Source organism: Mustela putorius, unplaced genomic scaffold, assembly GCF_011764305.1.
Source record: "Mustela putorius furo isolate JIRA1106 unplaced genomic scaffold, ASM1176430v1.1 tig00537350_pilon_pilon_pilon, whole genome shotgun sequence".
NCBI lineage: Eukaryota > Metazoa > Chordata > Mammalia > Carnivora > Mustelidae > Mustela > Mustela putorius.
In genome coordinates this window covers 23,665,747-23,687,088 of record NW_025422471.1, presented here as the reverse complement: position 1 = coordinate 23,687,088, position 21,342 = coordinate 23,665,747, and the positions used below count along the sequence as shown (strand labels likewise).

The window sequence follows — 21,342 nt, the reverse complement described above, 5'->3', positions numbered from 1 at the left end:
GCAACAAGAAGGATCTCTGTGATGGAAATATTCTGCATCTGGACTGTACGAATGTCAGTATCTTCGTTGTAATACCTTACTATCTTCGTTGTAATACCTTACTAGTTTTGTAAGATGTTGCCACTGGAGGAAAACAAGCATAGGTTACACCAGACCTCTCTGTATTCCTAAAACAGCATGTGAATCTACATTATTGTAAAATTAAAAGTTCAATTAAATAAAACTGAGGAGAAAAAAAAATCAATAAATTCTTTTTCTTTTCTTTTTCTTTTTCTTTTTTTTTTTAGTAAGCTCCATGACCAGAGTGGAGCCCAACATAAGGCTTTAACTCACGACACTAAGACTGAGACCTCAGCTGAGATCAAGAATCACACACTTGGGGAGCCTGGGTGGTTCAGTGGGCTAAGCCTCTGCCTTCAGCTCAGATCATGATCTCAGGGTCCTGGGATCGAGCCCCACACTGGGCTCTCTGCTGAGCAAGGAGCCTGCTTCCCCCTCTCTCTCTGCCTGCCTTTCTGCCTACTTATGATCTCTCTCTGTCAAATAAATAAATAAAATCTTTAAAAAAAAAACAAAAAGGAAATCACATACTGAACTGACAGAGTCACCTAGGTGCCCCAAATCAATAAATCATTTAAAATCTATTTATATATATTTATTCATTGTTACAATAATAAAAGAAGTGATCTTAAATGTTATAGGTTAATATCACTTACTGAAGTACTTTTACTTTGTTAAGTGTGTACGGATAATATACAACTTCACTTAATTCGACTTAAATATCACTGAAAATACAGAACTATTACTATTAGGTTTTTTAGAAGTAAGCATAATATTATCTCAATGTTTTTAAAATCCATAATAAAAAAATCTTAAGAACGTCTCCAAACAAAAAAAACACAAAATTTATATTCTCTGGAAACCAAAGAAAAATTTTTAAATACTCACCTTCAAATATAACCATAAATTACAACATTATCATTTTCCTTTGAATGCATAATTCAAAATAAACTATAGTTGATCCTTGAACACAGATTTAGGGGCTAACCCCAACATAGCTGAAAATCTGAGCATAACTTTTGACTCCCCCCAAATTTAACTACTAATAGCCTACTGTTAATGGAAGCCTTACTAATAACATAAATAACTGATTAACATATACTTTGTATGTTATATGTAACACATTAAATTCTTAAAATGTTAACTAGAGAAAAGAAAATGCTAAGAAAATCATGAGAAAACACATTTATAGTACTATACTATATTTACTGAAAAAAATCTATGTATACATGACCTGCACCATTCAAATCTGTGTTGTTCAAGGGTCAACTGTACTTGTCTGCCAGTCCTTTGAAGAAAAAAAAAGAGACTATAAATGGACTATAAATGAGATATACTCCTGTCTTTTTATTTGTTTACTTTTATTTGCATTTATTTTATGCATAAAATAAATGGGCCATAAGTTTTTGTTTCTTCAGTTTTTACCAGGATATCTTTTTTTCTATGCAACCTCCTGTTCTGATTTAGGAACAGTCTGCTCTTTTTCAGTAAGAATCCTCTCAGTGTGGCAGGGAGAACGCAAAGTTTGACTCTCTTGCTTTACATGATTTTGTACAGTTATCTGGGTCACATAAACAGCAAACCATTTTCAGAGATCATCTCAGCCCACTTATAGGAAGAGATGCACTGTTACTCAAGGCCAGACTTGAGTGACTTTCCATTATGGAGTTCCAGGCCAAACTGATTCTATTATGTGCATTAATAAATTAATAAAATGATATCCAAATAATCACATTCGCTAAGCATGACCACTCTCCTACAATCCTTAGTCAACCTTAATCAAACAAATGTTCAAACACTACCTGAAACTGATATATGATGAACTGCTGTGTTGATACAATCTAACTAGCAAAATTCTCAAATGCACATAAAAAGCTAATCACTAAGCATTTACTCATTTCACTTCTCCTTCATTATTAACACACTTTATTAAAGTTCAATTATATTATTTGAATAAGACATTTGCATTGCTTGATTAATTAATAAAGGGCTGACGTGTTCATGAGTTTAATGAATGAGATAAGGCTTCCACACAGAATGGGAACAATCTCCAATAATATACATCTGAGCTGCTGGCTATATTTTCACAGGTGTTCAATCCATAAGAATGGACAACAGCCCCAACAGAATGGAAGCCAGGTGTACACAACCAAAATGGGTATATACCACATCACACCACTTCCATAATGTACTGGCTGGCAAATTACTTGACCTCTCCTTGTCTTAATTTACCCATCTGTGAAAGGGAATAAAAGCAGTATCTATATCATGAAAGTATTTATAAAGACTGATAACGTTAGTGGAGGCACTTAGTGCCTCATGCCTACTAAACACTCAAGTAATAGCTATTACCACAGCTTTTATTAAGAAATTTTCTTCCTAGAAAAACCACATAACAGAAACCACTAATTTACCGCAAATCAAATATCCTGAGTTGCCAAATATAAAGTTTACCCCTAAAATCTCAAAAAAGAGACTCTCATATTTGAGAATTTACAAAGGTATCATGAAACTCTTGTACAACTACTTCATTTTTACCATGATACACTGTTTGGAAAACAGTGAAACAACTTTAATCAATGACAGTTGTAGATGCTTAAAAGAAGTCCCAAACTCCAGTGACAAAAAATGTCATTATAAATATAAAAGGACTTTAAAGATCACTTTTTAAAAATAGGTAATACAGGATAATAGAGTTCTGCTTCCAGTAATAAGATAGACAATGTGAAACAAACCCTTCTAGTGAGAACTAGGAAAGCTAGGGAGAAAACATGAAACACATCTCAAAGCACTAACAAGCTAAAAGAACAGTGATGAATTATGTAGGCAAGACCTAGAAATCCATCTGCGATTTGCAATTGCTTTTCCCTAAATACACCTGCTATTACCTAACAGGAGTCTGAGAGGCCTATAATCTGAGCACAGCTTTCAACAGATTCACAAAAACATACAAACAAAAACTAGACATTAAGATCCACCAAAAAGCAAAATTCCTACTAACTCTCCCAGTCTTTAGTTTAAAAGCTGGGAGTCTTAAAAATAAATTAATTTAAGTAAGTAAATAAATAAAAGCAAGCCTTTTAGGGAAGAAGATGCTAAACTAAAGCCCAACTTTTAATCATCTTAATCCATAACTGAAGTGATAAAGTAAATCAGATTTTAGATATCCTTACCTAGTAATAATTCCACAAGCAAACTGAAACCCAACAACCAAAGCTTCAAATTAGTTCAACAATGTTTTACAAAGAAGGAAAAGAAGGGAAGAAAGAAAATACAGTGTCATTAAGGCTAAGGATTCAGTTTCCATTTCAAAAGAAAAACAGGTTATTATATGGAAAGTGGCAAAAGAGGGGCTTCTGAAATAGATGTGCAATATCTGTTTCTTAATCTGACTACTCATTATATATGTATATTCATTTCATGAAAATTCCTTGATAAAGTCATTTGCTTTTGCCACATGTACATTATATATTACTTCAATGAAAACTTTTAAAAATATGCATATAAGAAAAGACACAATGATGTGACTACAAATCAAGAAAAAAATACAAGTTGGAGCGCCCGGGTGGCTCAGTGGGTTAAGCCGCTGCCTTTGGCTCAGGTCATGATCTCAGGGTCCTGGGATCGAGTCCCTCATCTGCCTCTCTGCTCAGCAGGGAGCCTGCTTCCTTTCCTCTCTGCCTGCCTCTCTGCCTACTTGTGATCTCTCTCTGTCAAATAAATAAATAAAATCTCTAAAAAAATAAAAAAAGAAATACAAGTTAAAAAAAGCTAGATAATGGGGATAAAAAAATTTAAGATGGACTATAAAATAACTATGGATAATATGTTCAAGGAATTACATGGATAAGATTGAGCTTTTAGAAAGGAATTCAACACTATTAGTTGTTACATAAAAGTGACAGTTTTTTTTTTTTAATTTTATTATGTTATGTTAGTCACCATAGAGTACATCATTAGTTTTTGATGTAGTGCGCCACAATTCATTGTTTGAGTATAACACCCAGTGTTCCATGCAATACATGTCCTCCTTAATGCCCATCCCTCGGCTACTCCATCTCCCCACCCTCCCCCAAAACCCTCAGTTTGTTTCCTTGAGTCCATAGTCTCTCATGGATCGTCTCCCCCTCTGATTTTCCACCTTCATTATCCTCTTCCTTCTCCTAATGTCCTCCATGCTATTCCTTATGTTCCACAAATAAGTGAAACCACATAATAGTTGACTTTCTCTGTTTGACTTATTTCACTTAGCATGATCTCCTCCAGTTCCATCCATGTTGATGCCAAAGTTGGGTATTCATCCTTTCTGATGGCTGAGTAATATTCAATTGTATATGTGGATCACATCTTCTTTATCCATTCATCTATTGAAGGGCATCTCAGCTCTTTCCACAGTTTGGCTATTTGGACAATGTTTTGCTATGAACAATGGAATATGGGTGGTCCTTTAAAATACACCTGTATCTTGGGGGAAATACCCAGTAGTGCAATCACTGAGTCATAGGATAGCTCTATTTTTAAGTTTTTGAGGAATCTCCAAACTGTTTTCCAAAGCGGCTACATCAATTTGCATTCCCACCAACCATGTAAGATGGTTCCCCTTCCTCCATAACCTCTCCAACACTTTTTGTTTCTTGCCTTGTCAATTTTTGTCATTCTGACTGACGTAAGGTGGTATCTCAGTGGGGTTTTGATTTGAATTTCCCTGATGGCGAACACTTTTTCACGTGTCTGTTAGCCATTTGTATGTCTTCTTTGGAGAAAGTGGCTGTTCATGTCCTCTGCCCATTTTCTGCCATGATTATCTGTTTCTTGGCTGTTGAGTTTGGGAAGATTTTTATAGTTCTTGGACATCAACCCTTTATCTGTAGTGTCACTGCAAACATCTTCTCCTATTCTGTGGGTTGCCTCTTGGTTTGTCTGTTCCTTGGCTGTGCAGAAGCTTTCTATCTTGATGAGGTCCCATAAGTTCATTTTTACTTGTTCCCTTGCTTTTGGAGATGTGTCTTAAAAGAAGTTGCCATGGCCAATGTCAAAGAGGTTACAACTATGTTCTCCTCCAGGATTTTGATGGATTCCTGTCTCACCTGAGGTCTTTCATTCATTTAGAGTTTATCTTTGTGTACAGTGTAAGAGAATGGTCCAGTTTCATTCTTCTGTATATAGCTGTCCGATTTTCAAAGCACCATTTATTGAAGAGACCATCTTTCTTCCATTGGATATTTTTTCCTGCTTTGTCAAAGAGTAGTTGACCAGAGTTAAGGGTCTATATCTGGGGCCCTATTCTGTTCCATTGATCTGTGTCTGTTTTTGTGCCAGTACCATACTGTCATGGTGATCACAGCTTTATAATATATATTGAAAACAGTCAACATGATGCCACCAGCTCTGTTTTTCTTTTTCAATATTTCCTGGGTGATTCGGGTCTTCTCTGGTTCCATACCAATTTTAGAATTGTTTCAGCACTTTGAAAAATGACACTGGTATTTTTATTGGGATGGCACTGCAAGTATAGATTGCCCTGGGCAGCACAGATACTTTAACAATGTTCATTCTTCTGATCCATGAACATGTAATGTTTTTCCATCTTTTTGTGTCTTCTTCGATTTCTTTCATGAGTGTTTTTGTAGTTCCTAGAGTACAGATCCTTTACCTCATTGGTTAGGTTTATTCCAAGGTATCTTATGGGTTTGGGGGCTACTGAAAATGGAACTGATTCCCTAATTTCTCCTTCTAGTTACATTGTTAGTGTATTGGAAAGCAACTGATTTCTGTGCATTGATTTTGTATCCTGCCACATTACTGAATTGCTATATGAGTTCTAATAATTTAGGGGTGGACTCTTTGGGGTTCTCTACGGAGTATCATGTCATCTGCAAAAAGAGTGAGTCTGATTTCTTCTTTGCCAATTTGAATGCCTTTTATTTCTTTTTGTTATCTAGTACTTCTAGTACTATGTGACAAGAATGGACATCCTTGTTGTGTTCATGATCTCAACAGGAAGGTTCTCAGCTTTTCCCCACTGAGAATGATAATTTGATCTGGGGTTTTTGTAGATAGTTTTTACGAAATTGAGGAATGTTCCCTCTATCCCTACACTCTGAAGAGTTTTAATCGGGAAAAGATGCTGTATTTTGTCAAATGCTTTTTCTGCATCAGCTGAAAGGGCCATATGGTTCTTGTCTCTTCTTTTATTAATGTGTTCTATCACACTGACTGATTTGAAAATGATGAACCATCCTTGCATCTCAGGGATAAATCCCACCTGGTCATGATGGATAATCCTTTTAATGTACTGTTGGAACCTATTAGCTAGGATCTTATTGAGAATTTTGGCATCCATATTCATCAGGGATATTGGTCTGTAATACTCCGTTTTGATGGGGTCTTTGCCTGGCTTGGGGAACAAGGTAATGCTGGCCACATGGAATGAGTTTGGAAGTTTTCTCTGTTTGTATTTTTTGAAACAGCTTCAGGAAAAAAAGTATTATTTCTTCTTTGAATGTTTGGTAGAATTCCCCAGGGAATTTATCAGGCCCTGGACTCATTTTTTGGGAGGTTTTTGACCACTACTTCAATCTTATTACTGGTTATTGGTCTATTCAGGTTGTCAATTTCCTCTTGGTAGTTTATAGGTTTCCAGGAATGCTTCCATTTCTTCCAGGTTGCTTAATATATTGGCATATAGTTGTTGATAATAACTTCTAATAATTGTTTCTCTTTCCTTGATGCTAGTCTCTCTCCCTTTCATTCATAATTTTATTAATTCGGGTCCTTTCTCTTTTCTTTTGGATAAGTCAGTGGTTTATCAAGCTTATTAATTCTTTCAAAGAACCAGCCTCTATTTCATTGATCTGCTCTACTGGTATTTCTGGTTTCTAATTCAATGATCTCTCCTCTAATCTTAATTTTTAATTTTCCTTAATTTTTTCTTGTGCATCGCTTAGGTTTTATTTGTTGTTCTTTCTTCAGCTCTTTAAGTTGTAAAGTCAGTTTGTATATACCAGATTTTTCTATATTTTTGAGTGAGGCTTGGAGGGCCATGATGGCTATGTACCACCCCCTCAGGATAGCCTTTGTAGTATCCCATAGGTTTTAGACCAGTATGTTTTCGTTCTCACTGGTTTCCATGAATTGATTAAGTTCTCTGATTTCCTGGTTGACCCAAACGTTCTTAAGCAGGATGGTCTTCAGCTTCCAAGTGAATGAATTTCTTCCAAATTTTTTCTTATGATTGAGTTCCAGTTTCAAAGCACTGTGGTCTGAAAATATGCAGGGAATAATCTCGATCTTTTGGCATCAGCTGAGACCTGATTTGTGACCCTGTATGTGGTCTATTCTAGAGAAAGTTCCATGTGTGCTCGAGAAGAATGAATATTCTGTTGTTTTAGGATGAAAAGTTCTGTACCTATCTATGAGGTCCATCTGGTCCAGGGTGTCATTCAGAGCTCTTATTTTCTGCTTAGATGACCTGTCTATTGCTGACAGCAGAATGTTGAGGTCTCCTACTATTAATATATTATTATCAATATGTGCCTTTCTTTTGGTTAACAGTTGGCTTATGTAGTTGGCTGCTCCCATGTTGGGGTCATAGATATTTACAATTGTTAGATCCTCTTGTTGGATAGAACCTTTAGGAATGATAAGGTGTCCTTCTGTATCTCTAACTAGTCTTTTTTAGAATCTAATTTGTCTTGATATGAGAATTGCTACCCCAGCTTTCTTTTGAGGTCAGCTGGCATGAAAAATGGTTCTCCACCCCTTTACTTTCAGTCTGGATGTAACTTTAGGTTCAAAATAAGTCTCTGTAGACAGCATATGGATGGGTCAGGTCTTTTTATCCAATCTGCAATCCTGTGATGTTTCATGGGAGCATTTAGGTCATTCACATTAAGAGTGATTATTGAAAGATATGATTTTATTGTCATGTTGTGTGTGAAGTCCTTGTTTCTATAGATTGTCTCTATAAATTTCTGTTCTATGTCACTCTTGGGGTCTTTCTACTTTTACAGAACCATCCTAAATATTTCTTGCAGGGCCAGCTTGGTGGTCACATATTCTCTCAGTTTCTGCCGATGTTGGAAGCTCTTCGTCTTTCCATCTATCCTGAACAACAGCCTCGGATAAAGTATTCTTGGCTGCATGTTCTTCCCATTTAGTACCCTATGTCTTCCCAAATCTTTCTGGCTTGCCTCTGTAACAGATGCAACATTATTCTGATGCTCCTCCCTCTATATGTAAGAAATCTCTTCCCTCTCTCTGCTTTCAAGATTGTTTTCTTGGATCTAAGATTTGCAAATTGTACTAATATATGTCATGGTGTTGGTCTGTTCTCACTGATCTCGGGAGGAGTCCTCTCTGTATCTTGGACATGAATGTCTGTTCCCAGAAGAGGGAAATTCTCAGCTACAATTTGCTCAGATATATCTTCTAGACCTCTCTCCTCCCCCCACCCTCTCTGGGATCCCAATAATGCTGATATTGGAATGTTTCACTGAGTCACTAATCTCTCTCAGTTTGATTCCTTGGGTCTTAATTTGTCTTTCCCACATTGCCTCAGTTTCCTTCTTTTCTATCATCTTATCTTCTAGCTCACTAATTTGTTCTTCTGCCTCACTTACCCTGGCTAGAGATTCTATATTGTCATTAATATTTTTCTAAGGCCTAGAAATCACCTTGATAACTGGTACTCTAAACTCTATTTCTGACATCTTGGTTATACCCATTTGCATTAGTTATGTGGCAGAGGCCACAGTCTCTGATTCTTTGCTTTGTTAAGGGTTCCTCCTCTTAGTCATTCTGTTGAGGGCTAGTTGAGGGAATGTACAGAGTCCAAATTATTGATCACAACCCAAGCAAGATGCACCTGTTTTATGGGACCTTAGGATTGTCAGCCTCTTGTCTTCTGAGGGAGGGGCCTGCCATGCTGTTACTCAGGCAACCCTGTTTGGGCAGAGTTGCTCTGACCCCTCTGGGGGGAGGGATGGGCTCAGTGTAAATCAATTTCTGGGGACTTTTGTTCTCAGGCAGCCTTCTGCATCTCTTCCGAGAGTCAGAGCAGAAGTAACTGCATCCAAACTGCATCCAAAGAGATTGCAGTCTGATCTTCACTGAGCTCCAATAATGTCCATAATGTCTCCAATTCTGTCTGTGCTGCTAAAAACCACAGCATCCTGGTGCTCACTCTGGCAGCATATATACTAAAACTGGAATGATACAAGAAGATTAGCATGGCCCCCATGCAAGGACGACACATAAAACCACAGCATCCTGGGTTTTGCACCCCACAGCAGCAGTCCCAGCCCTTGCTCCCAGGGCCAGGCACTTCTCTGTCCTTTGTGCTTCTAAAGCCACAAGTTGCCCCCTGTTTGCATGTGCATCCCTATAGCTCCAGGTTTCAGTCTGTGGCATTGCCCTAAAGTCCTTTCTCTGCCATTACTGGTCTTCGAGTCTGTGCCTAGTCCCCAGCAAGGGAGGCTTTTGCCTTCCTGGCTCAAGATCACACAGGCTCCCTCTCCTTCATCTTCTGATATCTGCCTGCACAATCACAATCACAGCTCCCCACTTCATACCTCGAGACTAAATGCCAGAGAGATTCTGTTTGTAGACATCCAGATAGATCTTCTGATTTTGTGAGTGTTCAGAATTGCCTGGTAGATAACCAGCTCAATTCAGGGTACCAATGGAAATAGGGTCCCCTTTTCCTTCACCATCTTTATTTCAACCTGACACTCAAATTTGTTTTTTAAGATTTTATTAATTTGACAGAGAGAGATCACAAGTAAGCAGAGAGACAGGCAGGGTGGTGGTGGGGAAGCAGGCTCTCTGCTGAGTAGAGACTGATGCGGGGCTTGATCCCAGGATCCTGAGATCGATCATGACCTGAGCCGAAGGCAGAGGCTTAAACCACTGAGCCATCCAGGCACCCCTTCAATTTTTAATACCATTTTGATATAAAGTATTATAACTTATAAAGTGTTATAACTTATAAAAGCAACCACTTATAGAGTTAACACAGTAACCTTCTGAAATTTCACTTTGACTGTTACATGTGTTATAATTTTGACAGATCACAAAGAAAATTTGTGCTTAGAGAGAAGAGACCAGATAATAAACTTTAATATACTTCCATGTGTACTTGAAAGGGGTATTTGGAAGTATTTTATTTTTTAATAACACATATTTAATGAAAATAAAACCTATTATTTTCCAAAATAAAACATTTAGTTAAAAGAGTGGCACTGATTTGTTTTGCTTGGTTTTTTTTAATATAGTATAGTTGAAACACGATGTTACATTAATTTCAGGTATACAACATACTGATTCAACAAATTTATACGTTATGCTACCCTCACCACAATTACAGCCACCATCTATCACCATATATTGCTATTATAATATCACTGACTATATTCCCTATGCTGTGTGTTTTATTTCCATGACTTACTCATTCCATAACTGGAAACCTGTATCTCATACTCCTCTTCACACATTTTGCCCATGCAGCCTCCTCTCTCCTCTCCTCTGACAACCATCAGTTTGGTCTCTGTATTTATAAGCCTGATTCTACTTTTTATTTGTTTATTCTTCTATATTTTTAAAATTCCAAATATGAGTGAAATCACATAGTATTTGTCTTTCTCAGTATGATTTATTTCACTTAGCATAATACCCTCTACGTTCCCCTGTGTTGTCACAAATGGAATGATATTGGGGGAGGGAGGTTTGGTCAGAGAGAGAGAGAATCTTAAGCAGATTCCACGGCCCAGTGTGAAGCCTGACATGGGCTCAATCTCACAATCCTCAGATCATAACCTGAGCCGAAATCAGGTTTCAGTTATCAGTCACACGGTTAACTGACTAAGTCATCCAAGCACCCAGGATCTCATCTTTTTTAAGACTATGTAATAGTACTGTGTGTGTGTGTGTGCGCACATTCTTGCTCATTCATCTATCAATGAACTCTTAAGTAGCTTCCATGTCTTGGCTATTGTAAATGATACAATAGACACGGGGTGCATGTATCTTTCTGAATTAGTGTTTTCACTTTCCTTGGGTAAATGCCCAGTAGTGGAATTATTGGATCATATGGTATTTCTATTTTTAAGTTTTTAGTGAAACTGCCTAATTACTACAACTTATTCTATATCCTCCAGTATCTCTTATTTAAAAACTGATCTGATGCACTCTCAACTTATTTAATACACCTGTGAATCTGGAACTAAGTAGAAAGACCTCTTCTACATCACTGAGCTAGCTATTATGAAGCTCTTAAAAATTATTCTAAATATAAAGTCCTTAATCAGAGTATTTATACATATAATTTTCATCATCTTAATAGTCTATTTTCCTGATTAACAGATAATAAAAAGTAAAACTTAAAAAGAAAAAAGAAATTATTATATCTCTCATTCTGCCAAGGAGCAGAAAAATACAAATGTGTTTTAGAAGTATTTATATCGTCTATGGCCATACCACCCTGAACGCGCCGATCTCGTCTGACCTCGGAAGCTAAGCAGGGTTGGGTCTGGTTAGTACTTGGATGGGAGAAGTATTTATATCAATAAAGTAAAAAAGCAAAAAAGCATTTGTTATATATATTATTTCTATTGAGCCTGGAAAAATGAGGCATTACCATACATACGGTTTCTAAAGGATATTAATTAAATCACATTATATTGTGGTTTACATTGGTGATTTTTCAAACCACACAGTCATCAAGTAATGTCACCTTTACTTCAATAAGATACTGATATGACTATTATAAAAAACAGAAACATTTCAAAGTAATCTGACTGATATTCAAAAAACAATAAACCTTTAAAACCTGCTCCTTTGCACCTTGGGAAAATGGATGGTTCTAAAGCAAAGGGAAGTAAAAAATAATTTAAACAAACTCCCTAAGGCCAAAGCTGAAAAATTTGGGCAACAAATTAAATAATAATAGTAATAGTTTTCAATCCAAATAAAGTATACTTACTCTATGTTCATAGTTAAATAAGCTAATAATTAAAAACAAAATAAGTAAGAAAGAAAAGCCAGGTATACCTTACAGAAGAATTCTAAATAATATCTATGTTCATATCATGTGAATGTGCACTGAAGGCTTGAAATACATTTCTTTGAGAGTGTCTAAGTGATGTGTATCTCAAACAACCCATGCAGAATTAAAGATACTACCCCTGAAAAACTAGTTAAAAAAGAGTCCTACTTATTCAGGACATAAATACATAAAATGTATGTGGTAAAATTCATAAAATGAGTATTAAGAAGCTGGACTTATAAACGAATATATATTTCCCTGAGATTTAAAACAGAACGTGTGTGTATAAAATAAACCTATATATCACAATAGACAGACTCTCTCCATCTTTCTAAAAAAATATACCTTCTAGGTGTGCTTAGGTGCCCGAGCTACTGAGGGTCTAGGTCCGGGCAGCCGAAGAGTGTGGTAGGTAACGGTCGTCAGTGCAAGGGTCATTTCGTCGCTGGGCCCTCGCCCGCGGTGATGGTGGTTAGCAAGATGAACAAAGATGCGCAGATGAGAGCAGCGATTAACCAAAAGTTGATAGAAACCGGAGAAAGAGGACGCCTCAAAGAGTTGCTGAGAGCTAAAATTAATTGAATGTGGCTGGAAGGACCAGTTGAAGGCACACTGTAAAGAGGTAATTAAAGAAAAAGGACTAGAACACGTTACTGTTGATGACTTGGTGGCTGAAATCACACCAAAAGGCAGAGCCCTGGTACCTGACAGTGTAAAGAAGGAGCTCCTACAAAGAATAAGAACATTCCTTGCTCAGCATGCCAGCCTTTAAGATTGAATTAGATTGTGTTGTTTTGTGGTTTTATTTCTGAAAGTAAAAACTTGCCATAAATTAGGAATCGATTTCCCAAAATAAAATTCTTTTTTGTATGATGGTAAAAAAAAAAAATATATATATATATATATACCTTCTAGTTGAACCAAACAAACCACCCTTTAAATCTCTTTCAGAAAATAGGAACCAATTTATATTTAGGAAAGCTTTTTAGTTTCCTTAAAGTGAAGATATTGTTTCTGAATAGATATAAATGAAAGTATATCTAGAGTATCAATAATTTCATATAAAATCTGGAAGAAGTTGAAAAGAGAATTAAAATAAGAGCAGCTATGAGTTGATGAATAGGTGATATGTAAAGGGGTACTCAATAGACTGTTAGGTATTTTTGTGATGCTTAAATTTTTCCATAATTAAAAATTTGAACAGTGAGTTTTGACTGATGATCTACTAAAAAGCTATAGTACTCAAGATACTATGGTACTAGTTAAAGAATAGACATATTAATGTGATAAAACATAAAAACAGACCCACATGAATATATAGCCAACTGATATTTGACAAAGGGGTAAAGGCAAATCTATGGAGAAAATGCAGTCTTTTCAACAAATGGTGCTAAAACAACTAGACATTTATGTGAAAAAAAAATCAATCTAGACCCAGATCTTATAATCCAAAAATTCATTCAAAAAAAGGTTTACAACTATAAAACATAAAAACTATAAAATTCCTGAAAATAACATATGACAAACTCTAGATAATTTTTAGATAAAACATTAAAGAATTAGTCCATGAAAGAACTAATTCATTAAGCTGGATTGCTTTAAAATCAGAAACATCTACTTTGCAAAAGACAATGTCAAGACAAAGAAAAGACAAGTACAGACTTGGGAGAAATATTTGGAAAAAGCATACCTGATAAAGTTGTTATCCAAAATAACATGGAAGGCTTTTTTTTTTTTCACACTTCACAAAAACCTCACAGGTCCAGTTACCATCTGTCACTACATAAAGTTATTACAGTATCAATGACTATCTTCTCCATGCTACATACAACCTCCGGATGACTTACTTATTTTATAACTGGAAGTCTGTAACTTCTAATCCCCTTCATCTATTCCACACATCCCCATAACCCACCCCCCTCTGGCAACCACCAGTTTGTTCTCTGTAAGTCTGTTTCTTTATTTTGTTTCTTAGATTGTACTTAGAAATGAAATCATACAGTATTTATCTCTGACTTACTTCATTTAGCATAATACTTTCTAAGTACACCCATGTAATTGCAAATGGCAAGCTTTTATTCTAGCTGAATATTTCACTGTGTGTGTGTGTGTGTGTGTGTATGTATCACATCTTCAATCTTCATCCATTCATCCACTGAGGAACTCTTTTAGGTTACTTCATATCTTGGCTAGTGTAAATAATGCTACAATGAACTTATGGGTGCAGCTACAACTTTTAAATTAGTGTTTTCATTCTCTTGGAAAAATACCCAGAAGTGACAATGCTGGGTCATATGGTGATTCTATTTTTAATATTTTGAGGAATCTCTATACTGTTTACCACAGTGGCTGCACCAATTTACATCCCCACCAATAGTGCATGATAGTTTCCTCTTCTGTACTTCCTCACCACGTTATTTCTTTTTGTTAGGTAATGGCCATTCTGACAGGTGTGAGGTGATATCACATTGTGGTTTTTATTCATACTTCCCTGATGATCAGTGATACTGAGTATCTTTTCATGTGTCTGTTGGCCATCTGTAGCTCTTTGTTGGAAAACTCTATTCAGGTCCTCTGACCATTTTTTAATTGGATTTTGTTTTATTGTTGTTGACGTGTATTGAATTCTTTATATATTCTGGATATCAACCCCTTATCAAATAAATCATTTGCAAGTATCTATCTTCATTCAGTTAGGTTGCCTTTTCTTTTTGTTGATGGTTTCCTTCACTGTATAAAAGCCTTTTAGCAATGCCTGGGTGGCTCAGTTATTTGGGTATCTGCCTTCAGCGCAGATCATGATCCCTAGGTCCTGGGATTGAATCCTGCATCAGGCTCCTTGCTCAGTGGGGATCCTGCTTCTCGCTTTGCCTGCCCCTCCCCCTACTTGTGTTCTCAATCTCTCTGACAATTAAATACAATCTTAAAACTAAACAAACAGGAGCACCTGGGCGGCTCAGTGGTTAAGCGTCTGCCTTCGGCTCAGGTCATGATCCCGGGGTTCTGGGATCGAGCCCCACATCGGGCTCCCTGCTCAGCAGGAAGCCTGCTTCTCCCTCTCCCACTCCCCCTGCTTGTGTTCCCTCTCTCGCTTTGTCTGTCTCTCCCTGTCAAATAAATAAAATCTTAAAAAAAAAAAAAACTAAACAAACATAAAAACTTTTTAGTTTGATGTAGCCCCATTTCCTCCCCCCCTTTTTGTTTTGCTACTGTTGCACGTAACAACTAAAGACACACCCCCCAAAATATTGTTATACCTCATAGCAAACTGATATGTATTCTTCCAGGATTTTAATGGTTTCAGGTCCTACATTTAAGCCTTTAATCCATTCTGTGCTTATTTTTGTATATGGCAAAAGAAAGTGGTCTACTTTTACCAACACCATTTATGGAAAAAGACACTTTCCCATTCTATGTTCTTGTCATCTTTGTCATGAATAGACCATTAGGGGTGGGTTTATTTCTGGGCTCTTTATTCTACATCATTGATCTATGTGTCTACTTTTGTGCCAGTTACATACTGTTTTGATTAATATAGCTTACATATACTTTGAAGTCAGGAAGCATAATTCCTTTAGCTTTGTTCCATGTTCCCAAAATTACACTGGCTACTCAAGGTCTTTAGTGGTTCCATACAGTCTTTAGATTATTTGTTCTAGCTCTGTGGGAAATGACACTGGTATTGTAATAGGAACTGCAAGGAATCTGTAGATTACTTTGGGTAGTCTGGACATTTTCACTATTAATTTTCCTTACACATGAGCAGGGTATATCTTTACATTTATCTGTGTTGTCTTCAATTTCTTTCATCAATCTCTTAAACGTTTCAGAGTACAAGTTGTTCAACCCCGTGGTTAAATTTTTCCTAGGTTTTGTTTATATATATATATATATATATATATATATATATATATATATATATAAATGTATATGGGATTACTTTCTTAATTTCTCTGATAGTTCATTGTTAGTATATAGAAACAACAGATTTCTATATATTGTTTCCTGAAAGTTTACTGAATTCGTAAGTTACTTCTAACAGTTTTTTGAGTCTTTAGGGTTTTCCATATCTGGTATCATGTAATCATCAATACTCAGTTTTGTCAGTCTTGTCCTTTCCAACTTGTATGTCTTTTATTTCTTTTCCTTGCCTAATTGTTATGCCTAGGACTTCCAATACTATGATGAATAAAAGTGGCTAGAGTTAGCATCTTTGTCATACCCCTGATCTTAGAGGAAAAGTTTTCCTTGTTGGCTGTGATGTTAGCTATGGATTTATCATATATGGCCTTTATTATATTGAGGTATGTTCCTGCTATACCCACTTGGTTGAGAGTGTTCTATCATAAATGGATGTCAAATATTTGCAAATGCCTTTTCTGCATCTTACAAAATGATCCTATGACTTTTAACCTTTATTTTGCTAATGTGGTACATCATGTTGATTGATTTGTTAAACCATTCTTGCATCTCTAAAACGAATCCCACTTGGTCAATCCCACTTGGTCACGGTGTATGATCCTTTTAATATATTGCTGGAACTTGGGGTGCCTGGGTGGCTCAGTGGGTTAAGCCGCTGCCTTCGGCTCAGGTCATGATCTCAGGGTCCTGGGATCGAGTCCTGCATCGGGCTCTCTGCTCAGCAGGGAGCTTGCTTCCCTTCCTCTCTCTCTACCTGCCTCTCTGTCTACTTGTGATCTCTATCAAATAAATAAATAAAATCTTTTAAAATATATATATATATATATATATATATATATTGCTGGAACTTAATTTGCTAATATTCTATTGAGGATTTGTTCATCTACGTTCGTCAGGAATACAGGCCTGTAATTTTCTTTTTCTGTTGTGTCTTTGGTTTTCCTATCAGGGTAACTCTGGCCTCATTAAATGAGTTTGGTAGCTATGCTTCCTCTTCAATTTTTTGGAGTAAGTCGAGAAGTACAAGTATTAACTCTTTTTCAAATGTTTGTTAGAATTCACCCGTAACACCACCTGGACCTAGACTTTTGTATATTGGGTGTTTTTGATTACTAATTCAATTCATTTTGAGTGGTTGATCTATTCAGATTTTCTCCTTCTTCATGATTCAGTCTTTGAAGATTGTATGTTTCTAGGAATTTATCCATTTCTTATATATTGTCTAATATTTTGGCATATAACTATTTATAATATTCTCCTGTAATCCTTTGTATATCTGTGGTATTGTTTACAATTCCTCCTCTTTCATTTCTAATTTATTTCGGCTCTCTTTTTTTCTTGATGAGTCTGGCCAAAGGTTTATTGATTTTGTTTAACCTTTCTAAGAACAAGCTCTTAAGTTACTGATCTTTTCTTTTCTTTTCTTTTTACATCTCTGATCTATTTCAAAATGTTGTTTTTATTATTTCCTTCCTTCTTCTAAATTTGGACTTCATTTGTTCTTTTTCTAGTTTGGTTTTTTTTTTTTAAGACTTCATTTACTTGAGATAAACTGAGAGACAGACCACAAGCAGGGTGAGGGACAGAACGGGAAGGAGAAACAGTCTCCCTCATGAACAAGGAGCCTGATGTGGGGCTTGATCCCAGGACCCAGAGATCATGACCTGAGTTGGAGGCAGGGGCTTAATCAACTGGACCAACCAGGTGTGCCTTTCTAGTTCCTTTAAATGTAAAGTTAGAGGGTTTGATATTCCTCTTTTTTCTTGAGGTAGGCCTATATTATTATGAAATTCCCTCTTGAAACCATTTTTGCTTTGTCCCAAAGATTTTGGATTGCTGACTTTCCATTTTCGTTTGTCTCAAGGTATGTTCTGATTTCCTCTTTGAATTTTTCATTGACCTACTGTTTAATACCATGCTGTTTAGTTTCAATGTGTTTGTGGTTTTGTTTTTTTTCCACTTTTATGTAACTGATTTTTAGTTTCATAGCATTGTGGCCAAAAAGGTGCTTGTTATGAATTAAATGCCAATTTTATGGAGACTTGCTTTGTGGCCTACTGTGTGATCTATCTTAAAATACTGGTACCCACATTGCGGAGGGTATTTCCTTTGGTGAGTGCTGTGAAATGTGTAAACCTGGTGATTCACAGACCTGTACCCCTGGGGATAAAAATATATGTTTATAAAAAATAAAAAATTTAAGGGGCACCTGGGTGGCTCAGTGGGTTAAGCCGCTGCCTTCAGCTCAGGTCATGATCTCAGGATCCTGAGATCGAGTCCCGCATCGGGCACTCTGCTCAGCGGGGAGCCTGCTTCCTTCTCTCTCTCTCTCTGCCTGCCTCTATGCCTACTTGTGATCTCTCTCTGTCAAATAAATAAATAAAAATCTTTAAAAAATAAATAAATAAATAAATAAAAAATTAAAAAAAAAATACTGGTACCCATCGTTTCTTCAAACCAATTTGCATGGTATACATTTTTCATCCCTTCAATTTTCAGTCTGTACATCTTTACATCTGGAGTTTCTTGTAGGCAAAACCTATAAGGGTCGCATGTTTTTATCTATTCAGCCATATTATATCTTTTGAATGCAAAATTTAGTCCATTTACATTTAATATAATTATCAACAGGTATATGCTTATTGCCACTTTAACTGTTTTCTGTTTTTGCAGTTCCTCCCTGTTCCTTTCTTTTCTATCTTTCTTTGTGGTCTGATAACTTTCTTTAGTGTTATGTTTAGATTCTTTTTCCTTTCTATATTTACTTTTTAAGTTTTTTTCTTTGTGCCTACCATGAGGTTCCCCACTTAACATCTTATGTATGTAACAGTCTTTGAGTTGATAATAAATTAATGTTGAGCACATTCCAGAACTTTATATTTTTACCACACCCCATTTAATATTTCTGTTGACACTTTTTTTTTAAAAGATAGTGCATAAGAGAGAGAGTTATGCATCCAAGCAGGGGAAGGGGCAGAAGGAGAGAGAGAATTTCAAGCAGGCTCCATGCCTAGCACATGCCCAGGATACACGGCTTAATCTCACAACCCTGAGATCGTGACTGCCAAAAAAAAAAAAAAAAAAAAAAAAACCCAGCCAGCACCTAACCAACTGTGCCACCCACCTGGCCCCTGACACATTTTACATCTTTTTATTTTATATACCTCTTAACTAATTATTGCATCTTTAATTAATTTTACTACTTTGTCTTTTAACCTTCATACTTGCTTTATAAGTGTTTGATCTACAAACTTTATTATTTATTTACTTTTTCTGGTGAGATTTTTACTCTCATATACTTTATTACTAATTAGTGCCTTCTCTTTTTTAGTTTACAGAAGTTCCTTTAACATTTCTTGTAAGACCACGTTAGTAGTGATGGACTCTTTTAGCTTTTGCTTATTTGGAAAACTCTTAATCCATCCTTCAATTCTGAAATGATAACCCAATAAGGTAAAAAACATCTTGACTGCCAGTTTTTGCCTTTTAGCACTTGGGATATGTCATTTACTTCCTTCTGGCCAGTAAAGCTTCTATTGAAAAATCTGCCTATGGCCTTACAGGGTCTCCCTTTTATATAATATGTTGCTTTTCTCTTGCTTCTTTTATGATTTTTCTCTTTATCCTTAATCTTTACCATTTTGTGTCTCAATTATGTTCATCTTATCTGGAACTTTCTGGGCTTCCTGGACCTAGTGTCTCTTTCCTTCCCTAGATTAAGAAAGTTTGGGGGCATAATTTCTTCAAATAATTTTTCTGACTCTTTCTTTTCTCCTTCTGGGACCCCCATAATGAAAATGCAATCCTGCTTAATGTTTTACAAATGTCCCTTGGGGTATCTTCACTTAATGTTTTTTTTTCCATTTTGCTGCTCTGCTTGATGTTTTGCATTGTTTTTTCTTCTAGTCTGCCGATACATACTTCTCTTTCAACCATTTGGCTGCTGGACCCCTCCAATGTATTTTTCAGTTCAGTTATAAAATCTTCTTGGTATTTACATTTTCTATCTCTTTGTTCAAATTCTCACTGTACTTCTCCATTTTTCTCTGGAAAACCGTGAGCATCTTTATGACCATTACTTCAAATTCTTAATCTGGTAGGTTGCTTATCTCCATCTCATTAGTAACTGTTTCTAGGTATTTGACTTGTTTTTTGGTATGAAACATATTCCTGTTTGTCCATTGTCTGTCACTCTGTTTTTCTATGTGTATTAGGGGAAATTATTATGTCCCTCAGTCTGAGGACTGGTCATGTGTATCAGCTGTACCATGTGGATCAGAAGTGTTATCTCCTCTGGCCATCAGAGCCAGGGACTCTTAAACGCAACCCTTAATAGGTTTTATGTGTCCAATGGCTGTGATAGGGCCATGGCTGCTGCACAGGAGTGGAAACACTCACTTGACCTGGCTCAGCCACTATGTGAGGCAAGCAGGGTTCAAACTGTTTGACCAGTCCAGTTACAACTTAGTCTCTACTTGAGGTGAATGAGGCTAAGGACTTATATCTGGCCCAGTGATGGCTGGAATACTGTCCAAGGACGGCAGGGCTGAACATGCTTGCCTGGCCCTGCTGCACCTTCAGTGCTACATGGGACGGACAGGGTGTGGGGTGCTTGCACAACCTGGCACAGCCTGGATGGACAGAGCCTTCTCTCCAGTGCTAGCCAGCTAGAGAGATAGCACCGACAATGATGACTATTTGCTCTATCACTAGCAAGTCAGGATGAGATTGCAAAAATAATATCCACCAGCACTTCCATCCCCAGACAAAAAAACTTGCAGTTTCCTATCTCTCTGGCAGGCACTTTAAAATTAGTAAATGGGTCTCCCTCATTTATGGTGGTGTGTTTTCAAACTGCTGCTTTTGCACTTATCTTGGGACAGGTGGGGTTCACACTTGCGCCCTTTAAGACCAAAATCTCTCTTCCCTATAGTTCTATGATTCTTTCGGTCTTAATCTACATTGAATTTTAAAACCAGGTATTTGGGGGCTTGTCTTCCTGGTGCAAGCCCCTAGGGCTGGGGTGCCTAAAGTGGGACATAAATACCTTCACTCCTCAAGGGAAAATCACATATTTTGGAGACTCCTCCTCATTGTGTGGTCACTATATCTGGGATAAGGCTGTGGGTGAGGCCATGTCTTTGCCTCTCCTACCCATCTCAATGTGTCTCTTTTGTCTTTTGGTGTGGAAGTGCTATTCACCCAGTTCTCAAGTTCGTTTCAGAGGAAAATTATTCTACTTATAGCTCTAAGTTTGTTGTGTACATGGCAAGAGGTGAGTTCAGTGTCTTCCTATGCTGCCTGAATCCCCCTGAATA

The 21,342-nt window shown here is 36.7% G+C and overlaps 1 protein-coding gene, 1 non-coding gene and 1 pseudogene across 7 annotated transcripts in view; 2 read left to right on the top strand and 1 right to left on the bottom strand.

Moving 5' to 3' along the window:
• Positions 1-21,342, bottom strand: part of AP3B1 (adaptor related protein complex 3 subunit beta 1) — a 352,907-nt gene that overhangs the window by 164,387 nt on the left and 167,178 nt on the right. The window lies entirely within an intron of this gene.
• LOC123390472 lies at positions 9,237-9,339 on the top strand. Its single transcript, XR_006605061.1, has one exon. It is a non-coding gene; the product is annotated as a U6 spliceosomal RNA (small nuclear RNA).
• On the top strand, positions 12,558-12,992 carry LOC101685459 (annotated as a pseudogene).